We start from the raw sequence: 14752 nt of genomic DNA, 5'->3' as shown, positions 1-14752 counted from the left end.
ATAATTCTGCTCTGGAAGTACCCGAGTGTAATCAACTGGTCAACCCAGCAAACCACAGCCTTGTTAACCCAGGCAGTAATAAGGGTAGGTCAAAGCTGAGCTCCTGCTGCGGTATATGTAGATTATAGTGTTGTCTCAAACTTATGATCCGAAGGGTCCTTTAAAACAGTAGCTCCCGGCACCGGAACTGCTGTTTTCTTAGAGAGACTGACATCAGACGCATCTACAGGAGGAGGGGAGTCCTAGTTCTCCATCATGGATGATGGAAAAGGGTAGCTAGGGGCAAACCTGCGTGGATTTGGAACCACTTATCCGGCTGTATCCAGGCCACTGATAACTGCAAGATTAGAGATTCCACCCCTCGGGAGGTGGACTCTAACTCCTGAGGGTTTTCTTGTAAAACTTCCTCCAAATCACCCTTTACGGTAACCTCTGGAGCGAGGAATTGTGCGTCCGACTCTTCTGACTGGAGAACAGTCATTAGAGTACGCTGGCCTTTTTTTTTTTTTTGGTAGGAAGTGGAGGGTGCAAGCACCGTTTTACTCTGAACCAGGGTGTCTCCTGCCCATGGCGGAGCAGAAGAGCTAGTAATCGCCAACTGTGAACCTGTTGTTATTACAAGCATCACAACATGGACCCTGTGGCATGTGGCTTAGTCTGTTTGTTGTTACACTTGGAACAGACAAACAGCTTTAGAGAAGCCTTGGTTCTGTTGGACCTGGTACACACAGTCAGCCAGAGAAAACACAGCATACAACAGAAAAGACACAGACAAGATAAACAAGAAGGCTGTGGGACACAGAGGAGGAGAAACCCCCCTCCCACAGATCAGATTCCCCTGCACTTACACCCCAGTTACTTACAGCCTCTCTACCAGGATGTAATCAGGAGATGCACTTGTGCAGCACATGGCAGCAGAGGAATCCATCCTTCTGTGTCTCTTATACTGCAATCTCCTATATAGAGATGCAGTATGTGCTGCTGTGTAATGAAGAACGGCAGCCCTGCTGTTATACAGCCGCTTGCAGTATAGGGGAGAGAGACCCGCGCTGCCTTTAAGCTCCGCCCCCCTTCTTTATGCCCGGAAGGGCTTTACAAGATGGCTTCTGTGGCCATTAACCTCCCCCCCGTGCGCCTCACACCGCGTGTACAGCGGGGATAGTTATAGCAGGTGGCCGCTCTTGTAGCGCACTTTACCTGCTGCCCCGCTCCCCTGTAACAGCGGGGAGAGTGATTGAGGGAGCCGCGTGAGCAGCGCTCTGCATAGGCTGCCGACGCCACTAACAGCAGGGAGACTTGTGTCTCTAGTGATCCAAGCGCCCCTGGCAATGTAATGGACTGGCGCCCCCCCATGCAGTGCCCCCAATAGTAATCCCCCGGTAGTAATCCCCCTGCCGCGCTGAGCAGCGGCAGGAGGGACCGCAGGGAGCCGCGCTGAGCAGCGGCAGGAGGGACAGCCGGGAGCCGCGCTTATCAGCGGCAGGAGGGACAGCCGGGAGCCGCGCTTATCAGCCCGAGCAGCGGGTGAAGGGAGATCCGGGTGCCGCGCTGTAGCGCGCTTGATAAGCACCCGACTGTCTCCTGTAATAGCGGGAGGAGGGAGAGCAGGGGAGCCGCGTGTAGCGCTCTGCATAAGCTGCCCAGCACTAAGTTTGTACCACGCTGGGCAGTGGTGAGGCTGGGAGCCTGGGGATGCGCAAGTGGTTACTCACTGCGTGGTCCCCCATAGAAGTCTCTCTCTGCAGCAGTCAGCACTTCTCTCTTCTTGTTGTCAGTTTAGAGAATGTGCTGTGGCGGTAAGGAGCTGTCAGTGCTTTTCATATAAGCGCTGCGCACTCCTTCCTGCCTCCTATAAGGACAGGTCGCCAGGTACCCGGACCCCACCTTTAGAGAGGTGGCGAAGGGTACCTAATATAGTGTCAAAAGATGTAAAAAGAAAGAAACCTAAATAAATAAAATATATGTGTTGCTGGAGCACAGCAGGTTGTGACCAGCTCCGTAGGCACATTTTCTAAACTGAGGGCTGATGGGGCATAGAGGGGGAGGAGCTTCACACTTCTAAATTATTTAAAGTGCCGGCTCCAGTTATCCACGCCTCTATACCCCAGCGTAAGCACCTCCAGTGTCCCCTAGTGGATGAAAGAGAAATAATCTTTTTTTCTGTGTTTGTGTGTGAAATGTAAGCGCAGTAGCCGCACCTGCATCCTCAAAGCAGCAGCGACAAGCGTGCGTCTGTCTGTTAAAGGGTGGTGTTACCCCCAAAGTGCGCTCCAACAAAATAAAATAATCTTTTTTTCTGTGTTTGTGTGTGAAATGTATGCGCAGTAGCCGCACCTGCATCCTCAAAGCATACAAAATATGATCGCGATCGTCAAATCGGGGACATGTAACATGTAATATTTCAGCGATCCTGCGACGGATCGCTGAACATCGACGTTGGCCGGACGGCGTTTCCACCCGGCAGATTGGCATTTCCGATCGCGTTGCAGGATCGCGGAAATGCCTGTCAGATGTATGGGCACCTTAACCCCTCCCTCACATTACCACTGAGTGACTAAAGTTACCATGTTGTTATACCTTAGCTGGTCTTTATTGAGGTAAGGGTGTGGTTCCTCCCTGGTTACAGGGAGTGTAACCCTTTCCTCAGAATGTGGGAGAGACCCCCTCTGTCACACACATATAATAACAAGTCCTCGTGTGTGTATAGAAAGTGTCATTGTTACTCGGTGATACATGACAGGACAGAGATCCAGCTATTTGACAATGGGTCTGTTTAAAAGATGTATGGAAACCCGATGGTTTGCATACAGCTCTGATGTTTAGGGGTCTGCGGGTCCTGCGTGATCGCTCGTAGTACCCCCGTAGCCGCAGCTACATTTACATGCTGCAGCGTTTGGGAGGCAGAGTGGGGGCGGACAGAAGGACCGTTCTACAAAACAGGGGCGTGTGACCCCCATTTGTAGGGTGTGCCGAGCCCAGGGTGTGTGTTGTACGTAAACTTCCTGGACCTGGCTGTGAGGTTCCGTTGGCCAGGCTGATACATTTCAGCTTACGCAGCCTGGCAGAGGTTGTCCTGGTGATCTGATGCTGCATCTTTGGACGCATCTTATTCCTACAGATGCCTCCTGCTGCATTAGAATAGGAGTTGGATGGTGTTACACAGCCGCTTCCCTGCAGGTGTGCAATATCACCCATCTCTGAATCAGGCCCAATGTTCCCTATGACAGAGTGAGGATATACCTGGATTATGGGGCAGGACAGCTGTCCTTTTATTCTCTGTGTGACCCCATCAGACACTTACACACATACACTGCCGCCCTCACTGAGCCCCTTCATGCTGCATTATGGGGAGGGGGAGGAGGTATAACTATATCTGGGGGAGGCAGAAGCTGGGAGGAATTACCATCACATATCTGCCCAGAGACTGGTGACATCACAAGGAGGGGAATCTGATTGGTGTAACATTCAGCCAATAGAATGATGCAGTGGGTGGAGCTACAGGTGAGCAACTTCTTGTTGTGTAACCAGGGCTGCCATCAGAAACTGTGGGGCCCAGTACAAATGAGAGCGGTGTAGTGTGAAGCCCTTGCTCCCAGAGCAGGAACATATGGTGACCTCACCAACATGCTCTCCAGACTTCCCAGTATACTGTCACACATCCTCACACATACCTCCCAACTGAGTCCCGTTTTTCTGGGACTGTCCCGCCCGCGGGCCGCAGTGTCCCGCGGTGGAGGGGAAGTTGGGGAGAGCACACCCGCTGCACTGCCTAGCAGAGCAGCGGGTGTGCAGAAGGTGAACAGATGCCGTGCGCATCGCACGGCATTTGTTCACTAGCGTAGGGAGAGCCTGGGGGGCTGCCCAGCATCTCGGAGAGTGCTGGGCATGCCCCCTATAGTGACGAAAACGGGGGGAAGCCGCGAGGCTCCGCCCCGTTTTCAGTTGGCTCCGTCCCCTTTTCAGAAGCCACGCCCCTTTTTGGGCACGCGCGCCTTCGGCGCGTGCCCTGTCCCTCCTTCAGCTTTTGAAAAGTTGGGAGGTATGCTCACATGCCACCAGACTTACAAATGGAGACTCCACCAGCCACTGTCACTGAGTCTCCAAGGGAGATTGCAGCAGACGACGTAAAGGTGACATCATGTGGGCTCATCCCCTCTGGGTCTGGTGATGCCTATATTCATCTCAGGGTCTGCCACCACCTACAGCTGAATTAAGTTTTTATGTGGGGGTGGGGGGGCTATGGTCTAAAATGACATGTATATAGTGTTTTTAAAGTTGTTCAGAATATATGGGATGTATTTGCCATTCCAGCAGTCGGGGTCCCGGTACCAGAATCCTGACCACCGGCATCCTGACAGTAAGTATTAGGTTGAGGGGTAGGGGGAGGGTTAGGGTTAGGTTGCGAGAAAGGGTTAGGGTAGGGGTACTTACCTGCAGGCCTTAGAATTGTGACTGTCGGATGCCGCTATTGGTATTGTGATCGCTAGGATCCCTCCCATACCTAAATAAATAAATATATATGTATATAGGTGTGGAAAGAGCCGCACTCTCAATAGTCCAAATATCCATCCATTGCTGGGGTGCAACAAACCAGAGATATCCCAACTTCTACTGGGATCCCAATAATAGTAAAAAATATTGTGCGCACTCACCAGACTTGTTAGAAGCAATAGTGTTTACTCACAGCATATTAACAGGGTACACAGGGGTGTATCTAGTGATCCAAGCGTCCCTGGCAATGTAATGGACTGGTGCCCCCCCCCCATGCAGTGCCCCCAATAGTAATCCCCCGGTAGTAATCCCCCTTATGCTGCATTGCCCCCAGTAGTAGCCCCCCCTATACAGTGCCCCCAGTAGTAGTCCCCCCTATATAGTGCCCCCAGTAGTAGACCCCAGTAGTAGTCCCTCCCTATACAGTGCCCCCAGTAGTAGTCCCCCCTATATAGTGCCCCCAGTAGTGGCCACCCACCCCCTAATTTGCCCCCAGTAGTGGCCACCCCTATACAGTGCTCCCAGTAGTGGCCACCCCCATAAATTGCCCCCAGTAGTGGCCACTCCTATACAGTGCCCCCCAGTAACAGGCACCCCCCCATAAAGTGCCCCCAGTAGCTGCCACCCCCTATTTCAGTGTCCCCCCTGTAGTGCCAGGCTTACACACACAAAGAACAAAAAAAAAATTCAACTTACCTGGTCCCCGCTCCTGACGCGACCGCCGCTGTCCGCTTTGAGTCCCGGCCACTCTTCTCCTGCATGGGAGAGACGTCATGACGTATGACGTCTCTCCCATCACTGCGGGGGGAGCCGGCACACGGAGCTCCTTAGTGAGCTCCAGCCGGCTCCCTCTGCGGACGACGCAGCAGCTAATGAGAGTCTGCCTGACTCTCATTGGCTGGCTGCTATTACACACACAGACGCCGCTGGCGGCTGTGTGTTTGTAAATGGTGTAGGGCAGACTGCTATCACTGCGGTCTGCCCTACACTTGTGGGGCCGGGGGACTTGTCCACCCCTTGGCTACTGGTGGCACTGCCGGATGGCGCCCCCCCTTTGGTCGGCGCCCCTGGCGAGTGCCATCCTGGCCAATGGGTAGATACGCCCCTGAGGGTACATGTGCAGGGTCAACGTTTCAGTCCATAACAAGACCTATATCAAGACCAATGCTCAGCAGTCAAAGTCACAAACCAGACTGACCATCCAAGCAGGACTATGCGTACCATACCATGACCACTCCCACCTAATTGATTAACAATTACCAGCCCAACACAGTTATACCACTTATACACCTAAATTCTGGGTTTGACCCGGAGGTTGGAACAGGGCTCCAAACCGGATCAGACCCGGAATTTAGCCGGCACCGACCCAGGATTTTCCTGAGTCGGCACCGTTCACACCAGAGCTGGGTCTGCAGTGACCCGGCTCTTCCTGTGTGGAAGTGGACGCTTGGAGATGACTTCATCTCCAAGCTACACTGAAGCCGGCCAATCGGCCAGCATGCGGCACGCTCCAGGTTATTGTGACCCGGAACACGTGATTTACACTGCAGGGTTTCACAGGTTATTCTGTGTTAAACCCTGCAATTCCCTAGGTTGGATTGTTGGGTCACTCAACCCAGGAATCCAACCCTGTTCCCTTTTACACCAAGGAGCTACCCAGGTTAACCCTGCAATAACACGGGTTTTAGCTCTGGTGTAAAAGGTATCAGTAACCTCATCAAGTGTGTGCATAGAAACAGCAGCAGTGAATCCATATAACAGTGCAGCATGTCATCATTACAAAGAGATGGTATAGGCAGCGTTGCTTACCACAGAATACCGTGCTGCAGACAATGTATGTCAGCGTTCCGCATACCCGGAAATACTGCTCAGCTGATCGCAGTAAGCCTTTGGCAGTGACTTTAGCATATATCATTATGCATCCGAATAGACTCCATTATCAGTGGCAGAGCATATGCCAAATGTACAAAAACACGTTACAAAGAGCTAAATGATCACCAATATCCGCACCATGGACTAAACCCCACAAGCACTCCATACTAGTGGAACGCATAGCTGGAAGTTTCAGTCCCGGGGTGCCGATCAGCCAATATTGAAGCAGCATTATCGGATCCAGCGCTGTGCATTCACCTGCATTCCAACCTACATGGAGCGCACAACAACCACGCCCCCGATCATGTGATAGCAGTGACTATGTAAACAAAAGTCTTTAAAGGCACACTATGTTGGTACTAAATTAATATATCCAACCATCAATCTAAATTTCGGTGCTGGCAGCTAAAATAATAAACCATACTAAAATTCAATGTAGGTGTTCACGGTATCGCACCCATAGTCCCACCACATAGGTATCACAAAAGCAGAATATTATATTATACAAACACTTCATATACAGTATAGATACTCAAATATAAGCCAATCATGTTCAAAAATTAAAGAAACACCTATATCGTGAAAAAATGTATACAAATAAAAATAAAGATCAAACGGCTGACAAAAAGAATATTCAATGGATGAACCAACAGGTTAGAGTAGACATCCCTTAAAGAAAAATACTGAAAGAGTTCTGTTCATTTAGTACTTTGGGCGACAAGGTGTCCAAAAAGTGTATCCAGTTAGCCTCCCTTTTTAGGAGATGTGCACCATGATCACCTCCCCTGGCGGGAGGAGGGATCCAGTCTATAATCCTATATCTAAGGGTGGATAATTGATGTTTCCTTTGTAAGAAATGAGCCACTACGGGCTTGTCCGTTTTATTACTAGCAAATGCCTAAACGTATGGATTATCTATGTTGGTTCATCCTATCCCTGAATGTCCTCACCGTCTTACCGACATACATCAAACCACAGGGACACACCAAAAAGTAGACTACATGGTCCAGCAAGCATGTTAGAATGTGCCTCAAGGGGATCCTAGTGGGGATGACAAAAATATTTCCCTGTGATCAGCGACCTGTATGTTATGCAACTCAAGCATTTAAAGCAGCCATCCAGTGTCAGAAGCTGGGGTTGGTTTTATATCAGGTCTTAATAACAGGTCTTTGAGGTTACGTCCTCTCTGTACGCTGAGCAATGGTGGTTTATCGTGCACCTTCTTGAATTTAGGATCGGTACGATGCCATTTAAGTACAGATGGCAATGTTTTTGATAATCCTTTAGAAGCCATGACAGGCCCATTCTGGGGACAACCTTGCATAGAGAAATATCAAAACAACTAGAAAAACAGCCTCCTGAGAAAAGTAAATAGACAAGACAATACACCAGGAACTGTGGGTGTTTTTGCATGTAAAGGGAGAGACCCCACATGTGGACAGGTGTAGCTGTGACAATTGTAATATGGCCCAGACACTTCAATTTGACTGAATGAACAATGGTAAGAAATCTGCTCTTTTAAACTCACTATCAGACAGTTTGGCACCAGCACACAGATGGGGGTCTCCACCCTGTATGAGAGTGAATCTCATTACTAATAACACATTGCATTGCAGTTAAATATGTTAGTAAGGAATGATATATGTATATATATATATATATAATAAATCCATCATAAATAGAACACATGCATAAACACCGCACATTACGCATAGTTGCGCTGTTAACATGATGCACATTAGTGAATGCACAATATCCTGCATGCGAACGCTGTTTATTAGCTGCATGCGTGCACATCTGCCCCAAATCAGATAAACCTAACTAGCGTCTTTTCCCAAACCCCTAATACTTACACAATGCACACTCACATAAAAGCTTCCATAGCTTTAAAGTATAAGATTCAAGTTTTATCCATATATTACAAATGCTGTGAAATAAAGGCTATTTGGTATCTAAGGTTTAATACATGATAAGTAAGCCGTGTTTGATGTTATACTGATCTGCACTTTCTCATCAGCTTTCCGGTATCATAGGTGTGAAGATCGCAACATGCATTCTCAACTTATGGACCGTAGAGATATAAAGCACCAAAATGTATTTTGTGAAACTAACAGCTTAGATTTGCATGCAGGGAGAATAGAGGAGACAATAGGCTGTCGGAGGCTGATCTGTGTCTATTTGAATCAACCTGTTAAATATCCTGTAACAGAAGCACCGTGATGGAGAACCAATGGGATCAGCAACAAACCTCTCTATTGTGTTGTCTATTTCTGTAAGGGTATAAATATGTGTGTTGTGACCCCCTTCTGGAGTCTTCTTGCTGATTGCTGATTGACAGAGGTTTCTTGCTGATGCCGGTATCTGGTCCAGAGCGCGTGCGTATGTATAACTGTATCTTGGGTCTGTATAATTCTTTGCGCTAAATTGTACGTAGATCACAGGGTGTAACTGACTGTACTTTACTTGAATAATACTTTGTGCTTTGAAAACACATGTTCAAGGTCTAAAGTCTTTATTTTACTGTATGACTGCGTGCGCAAATAGCGTCAATATTAGAAGGTATAGGCAGGCTTTTAGAAGGTATAGGTAGGAGCGCATAGAGGTTTAAATTCAGTATCCTTACTGCGATCAAGTTGCCCTTCAGTGTGGGTCCTAACACTAATTGTGTTGGGCTGGTAATTGTTAATCAATTAGGTGGGAGTGGTCATGGTATGGTACGAATAGTCCTGCTTGGATGGTCAGTCTGGTTTGTGACTTTGACTGCTGAGCATTGGTCTTGATAAAGGTCTTGTTATGGACTGAAACGTAGACCCTGCACATGTACCCTGTTAATATGCTGTGAGTAAACACTATTGCTTCTAACAAGTCTGGTGAGTGCGGCCATTTTTTTATAATATATATATATATATATATATATATATATATATACTGCATATATAAAGTAAAAATTTAGAAGTGGGGGTCTGAAATTTGAAAACACTCTACTCCAAATTTAAGGGGCGGTCAGCTGGCCTTGCGCAGCAGGGAAATGCTGGGCTGGAGAGGTGCTGCCTTCTCTATTTGCCGGGCGTCCGCTAAGATATTGTTACCATAAGATTGTGCAACTGTGTGGCATAATTGGAATTGGGGGTACTATTGTGTGGCTAGGGCCCTCTCTTGTCACACCACACCCCTGTTTTGCAATGTGCACCTCAGGCACACACTGTCCCTTTGTAAAAAGTATGTGTGGGGGGGGGTTGCAAATTTATAGTTTGCAAGACACTGCTGAACACCCTAGCACTGGCCCTGCTCCTACCCCCAGAAACTTTAGGGATTTTGATAGTAGGAGTTTCATTTTAGATGCTCTCCTTTGTGTCTGATCACCTGCATCTCTCTCTCCTTTTTGAGTCATTTAGTTTTTTTATTGTTATAAACAGAACAAAGAGAAAATACATATAAAATTACAAAAGATGTGAGCATTGCCAGTAAAAAGCACATAATTAAATAACAAAATATGCGGACAAAGGAATATCATTAATAATCTAAGCCTGGAATCACAGATATAGCATATAAACAACTCGGACATGGAGGTAAAGGGAGACAACCAAATGAAAGGATGTAAATATTCAATACCAAGAAGATTATTTACTGGCGTTGGGATATGCTATTATTCCTAGCAGCTAAGAATAAAATGTGCTCGTCAAACCCTTACCACATAAATGATTAGGAGGTACATAAATGATACATGGTATTTAAAAGGTAATTTACCAAATACTTTTAATAAAAAATAATAATACATGTATAAAAAAGAATGACATTAAAACAATTCTGAAACGAGCAAATGCTAAATGTTATATATGGACTACACGCCTAAAGGAACTCCTCTATCGGTGAAGGAAACTGGTGAATATATATATATAAATGTGTCTCTCCAAATGAGAGTGGTGGTCATTGTCTACCTAATTGGTGTTAATATACATCCAGAAGTATAAATAGGAACAGGCACAATTGTGCGGGCATTATGTGGGTTAGGCATTTGCTCGTTTCAGAATTGTTTTAATGTCATTCTTTTTTTATATAAGTGTATTATTATTTTTTATTAAAAGTATTTGGTAAATTACTTTTTAATACCGGGTATCATCTTCTATCTTTTATCATAGCGCTATTTATGTACTTTCTTAGCAAATGAAAGGAGAGTAAAAGGGCATAGGAAAGAAACACCTGTACAAGGGAGATTATAGATTACACGGGAGGATCTCCAACAGGTCTATGAAGATCCAAAGGAGAAACAGCCCATCTGTCACATAGCTTGTGAAATTTAGGAAGGGCCTTATAACTAGCCATACTTAAAACAAAGTAAACAAGAAGGGCTTGTTGTTGGGGCACTCTTTACATGCAAATATACAGTATAAAAAATAACTTTGAATAATTTTCCTTAAAATTCTGCAGATCTCCTTGGAAAAACAAAATTGAGTGGATGTGGCGAAAATATTGAACAACATTTATAGATAGTCAGTCAGATTCCTACAGTATACCAATAAATTCAAAAATAACGTATTTATATATCTTACTGATTATGTAGAAAAATGGCTATCAGTAACCCTGCCATTCCCAGACTGTAAAGTATTATCATGTGAACAATATGCTGTGTTATTCACTTTGTCCCAATCCACCGCTTATCTAAGACTACCTACAGCACCTGGTATTCCTAGGCGGTCACCCATCCAAGTACTGACCAGGCCCAATACTGTATGGCTTCCAGGATCAGACGAGATTGGGCATATCCAGTATGGTATGGCTGTAGGCCTGATATTATTCTGAGAGAGTCTGGATGCCCTGGTGTATACACAGCAATATGTTTGAATAATACAAAATGAAAATAAGTATAGCACAAGCATACTTTATTTGTGTGGAAATAAATCTTAGTGCTTACTTGTCACATTTTTGTGACTATCATATGTGGGACTTATCTTAATTGTATCATTTTGATATCATTTACAGGGTAATTTCCAGTTACACTTTGTCACTGATATTTGACATTATATATAATCAGGGGCGTTTTAAGAGAGGAGGGGGCCCGTGTGCACTCCACGTGCGGGGCCCCCTCCTCTCTCCCTGGTGGCTGGCAGGCGACTGACGTGGCTGGCCAGCCACTGGAGCATTAGTAGACTCCGGGCACTAGAGTTTGCCCGGAGTCTATTGTGCATACGCAGAACACCAGAAAAAATGGCCGCGGCAACCATCTTTCTGGTGTTCTGCACAGCAGTGACGCCCGACGCGGGACCTCGGACAGGTAAGTTTAAAAAAAATATGAGTGCAGTGTGGTTGCTGTGCGGGGCCCCCCTGGACCCGGGGGCCTGTGTGCCCCGCACACACTGCACCCATTATAGATACGCCACTGTATATAATCATAGTATCTGTCATTTTTCTCTATAGAGTATCACTTATGATTATTCTGGGAACACCTTCTATACTTTACTAGTACAATGGAGGCCGATACCCCTTGTCTAGGACCATTATTTCACATGTTAGGTGATATCACTTTACGGGAACACAGCCCAATTATGTAATATCTATATTTTATGATATGAACTATCCTATTGTATGTGTTTGTACTCATAGTTATCAGAAGGGGACATATCAAATTGATTCCTCCCAATTCTGAAGTTTTAATATGTACATTGTATCTCTTAGATATGGGCCAGGCTTTCAGGATTTCCTTGAATCCTATGGTATTTCTAGCTACATTCTGTCACTGGTTAATGACACTATTGGCAGTCTAAGCAATTGTTATTTTTCTTCACAGAGGAGAACCTTTCATTAATTATACTTTATCAATACTTTTTATATTTAGGAGGGAAATCTTCTTTTCAAATGATTATCCTTCACATATTTGCTGTTATCACTTGTTTGGGATAATGTATAGTTTGAATCAGTGGTCGAAGTGGAAATTTTGAAGTGGGGGTATGGAAATATCAGGGGGGCTTTACTTAGCAGGCACAATCCTGAGCCCCCCTTATAATTCCATACCTCCACTTCCTCCCCTCACAGCTCACCTGCCCCCACACCTCAGCTCCCAGCTCCCATCACAGCTCCCAGTTCCCATCACAGCTCCCAGCTCCCATCACAGCTCCCAGCTCCCATCACAGCTCCCAGCTCCCATCACAGCTCCCATCACAGCTCCCAGCTCCCATCACAGCTCCCAGCTCCCATCACAGCTCCCAGCTCACATCACAGCTCCCATCACAGCTCCCATCACAGCTCCCAGCTCCCATCACAGCTCCCATCACAGCTCCCAGCTCCCATCACAGCTCCCAGCTCCCATCACAGCTCCCAGCTCACATCACAGCTCCCATCACAGCTCCCAGCTCCCATCACAGCTCCCAGCTCACATCACAGCTCCCAGCTCACATCACAGCTCCCATCACAGCTCCCAGCTCACATCACAGCTCCCATCACAGCTCCCAGCTCACATCACAGCTCCAGCTCCCATCACAGCTCCCAGCTCCCATCACAGCTCCCAGCTCCCATCACAGCTCCCAGCTCCCATCACAGCTCCCAGCTCCCATCACAACTCCCAGCTCACATCACAGCTCCCTGCTCACATCACAGCTCCCAGCTCACATCACAGCTCCCATCACAGCTCCCAGCTCACATCACAGCTCCCAGCTCCCATCACAGCTCCCAGCTCCCATCACAGCTCCCAGCTCACATCACAGCTCCCATCACAGCTCCCAGCTCACATCACAGCTCCAGGTCCCATCACAGCTCCCAGCTCCCATCACAGCTCCCAGCTCCCATCACAGCTCCCAGCTCCCATCACAGCTCCCATCACAGCTCCAATCACAGCTCCCAGCTCCCATCACAGCTCCCATCACAGCTCCCAGCTCCCATCACAGCTCCCATCACAGCTCCCATCACAGCTCCCAGCTCCCATCACAGCTCCCAGCTCCCATCACAGCTCCCAGCTCCCAGCTCCCATCACAGCTCCCAGCTCCCATCACAGCTCCCAGCTCCCATCACACCTCCCAGCTCCCATCACACCTCCCAGCTCCCATCACAGCTCCCAGCTCCCATCACAGCTCCTAGCTCCCATCACAGCTCCCAGCTCCCATCACAGCTCCCAGCTCCCATCACAGCTCAGCTCCCATCACAGCTCCCATCACACATCCCAGCTCACATCACAGCTCCCAGCTCCCATCACAGCTCCCAGCTCACCTGCCCTCATACCTCCCATTACAGCTCCCCTGACCTCCCATTACAGCTTCCATACCCTCCCATTACAGCTACCCTGCCCTCCCATTACAGCTTCCATACCTTCCCATTACAGCTACCTTGCCCTCCCATTACAGCTACCCGCTCACCTGCCCTCACACCACAGCTACCAGCTCACCTCCATGTCATCTTCCAGCACACACCAGTGCCGCGCTGCTGACCAGCGCTGCTCCCGCCTCTTCTCCTCACTCCTCGTCGGTGCAGCATACTGAATTTAGCACCAGCCGCGGACCGGCAGCCAATTAGGGACGGCCACGTAGCCGCACCTGATTGGCTTATGGCCGGCGCCAAATTCAATATGCCGACCCTAATTGGCTTGCGGCCGGTATCAAATTCAATATGCCACTGCCGCTGCTGCTGATTGGCCACCGGTCCGCGAGCCATGATTGGCTCATGGCCGGAACCAAGAGTCAACAGGCAGCGCAGGCGCAGCTGCTTGTTAACTTGCGCTGGGGCAGTAACAGTCCCAGCGCTGGGTGACGAAGTGAAGTGCCGGTATGACATACCATTTCATACCGGCACACTTCCAGCACTGGTTTGAATACATAATCTCTATATATTACAGGGACCACTTTATTGTATGTATTTATAATTAGGCCACTGAATCACAGAAGGAGATAGACCAAAGTGGTATTTTTCAATCTTTGAAGTTTTAATATGTCCAGTGTTCTTCTATTATGGGCCAGGTTTTCAGGATTTCTTTGGCTGCCACTTTGTTATTTCTAGGGCATTTACCATTAGTGTATCATATGCACTTCTAACCAGGACACCTAATCATTATCCAGGGACAGATCGAAGTGATCTCTCTCAATTTTAAAGTTTTATTGTGGCCAGGGTCTTTACTAAAGTTTTTAGGATTTCCCTGGCTGCTACATTAACTTTTTATTATTTTTAGGGCAATATCTTTTACTTTATAAGAAACCACTTTCATTCTGGACTTATAATTTGTTAATAAAATAAATAAAACATTTTTTTTTCTGGAATCTGGGCCAGGTTTTCAGTATTTCCTGGCTTATTGTGTAAAGCCTGTGTTTCTATATTAGGCATGATCTAGCTGAGATTTGCCGGTGTGTTTTCCTGAGAACACAGTCTTGGACACATTCCTGTGGTCCTTTAGGGAGACAAACGCTTTTTT

General features: G+C 47.3%; 1 pseudogene; it reads right to left on the bottom strand.

Moving 5' to 3' along the window:
- Positions 1-11029: 11029 nt before the first annotated feature.
- LOC148454481 (5S ribosomal RNA) lies at positions 11030-11148 on the bottom strand (annotated as a pseudogene).
- Positions 11149-14752: the final 3604 nt, after the last annotated feature.

This window comes from Taudactylus pleione, unplaced genomic scaffold, assembly GCF_031769625.1.
Source record: "Taudactylus pleione unplaced genomic scaffold, aTauple2 ptg000990l, whole genome shotgun sequence".
NCBI lineage: Eukaryota > Metazoa > Chordata > Amphibia > Anura > Myobatrachidae > Taudactylus > Taudactylus pleione.
The sequence above is the reverse complement of the archived record's forward strand: the minus strand, read 5'-3'. Positions and strand labels throughout refer to the sequence as shown.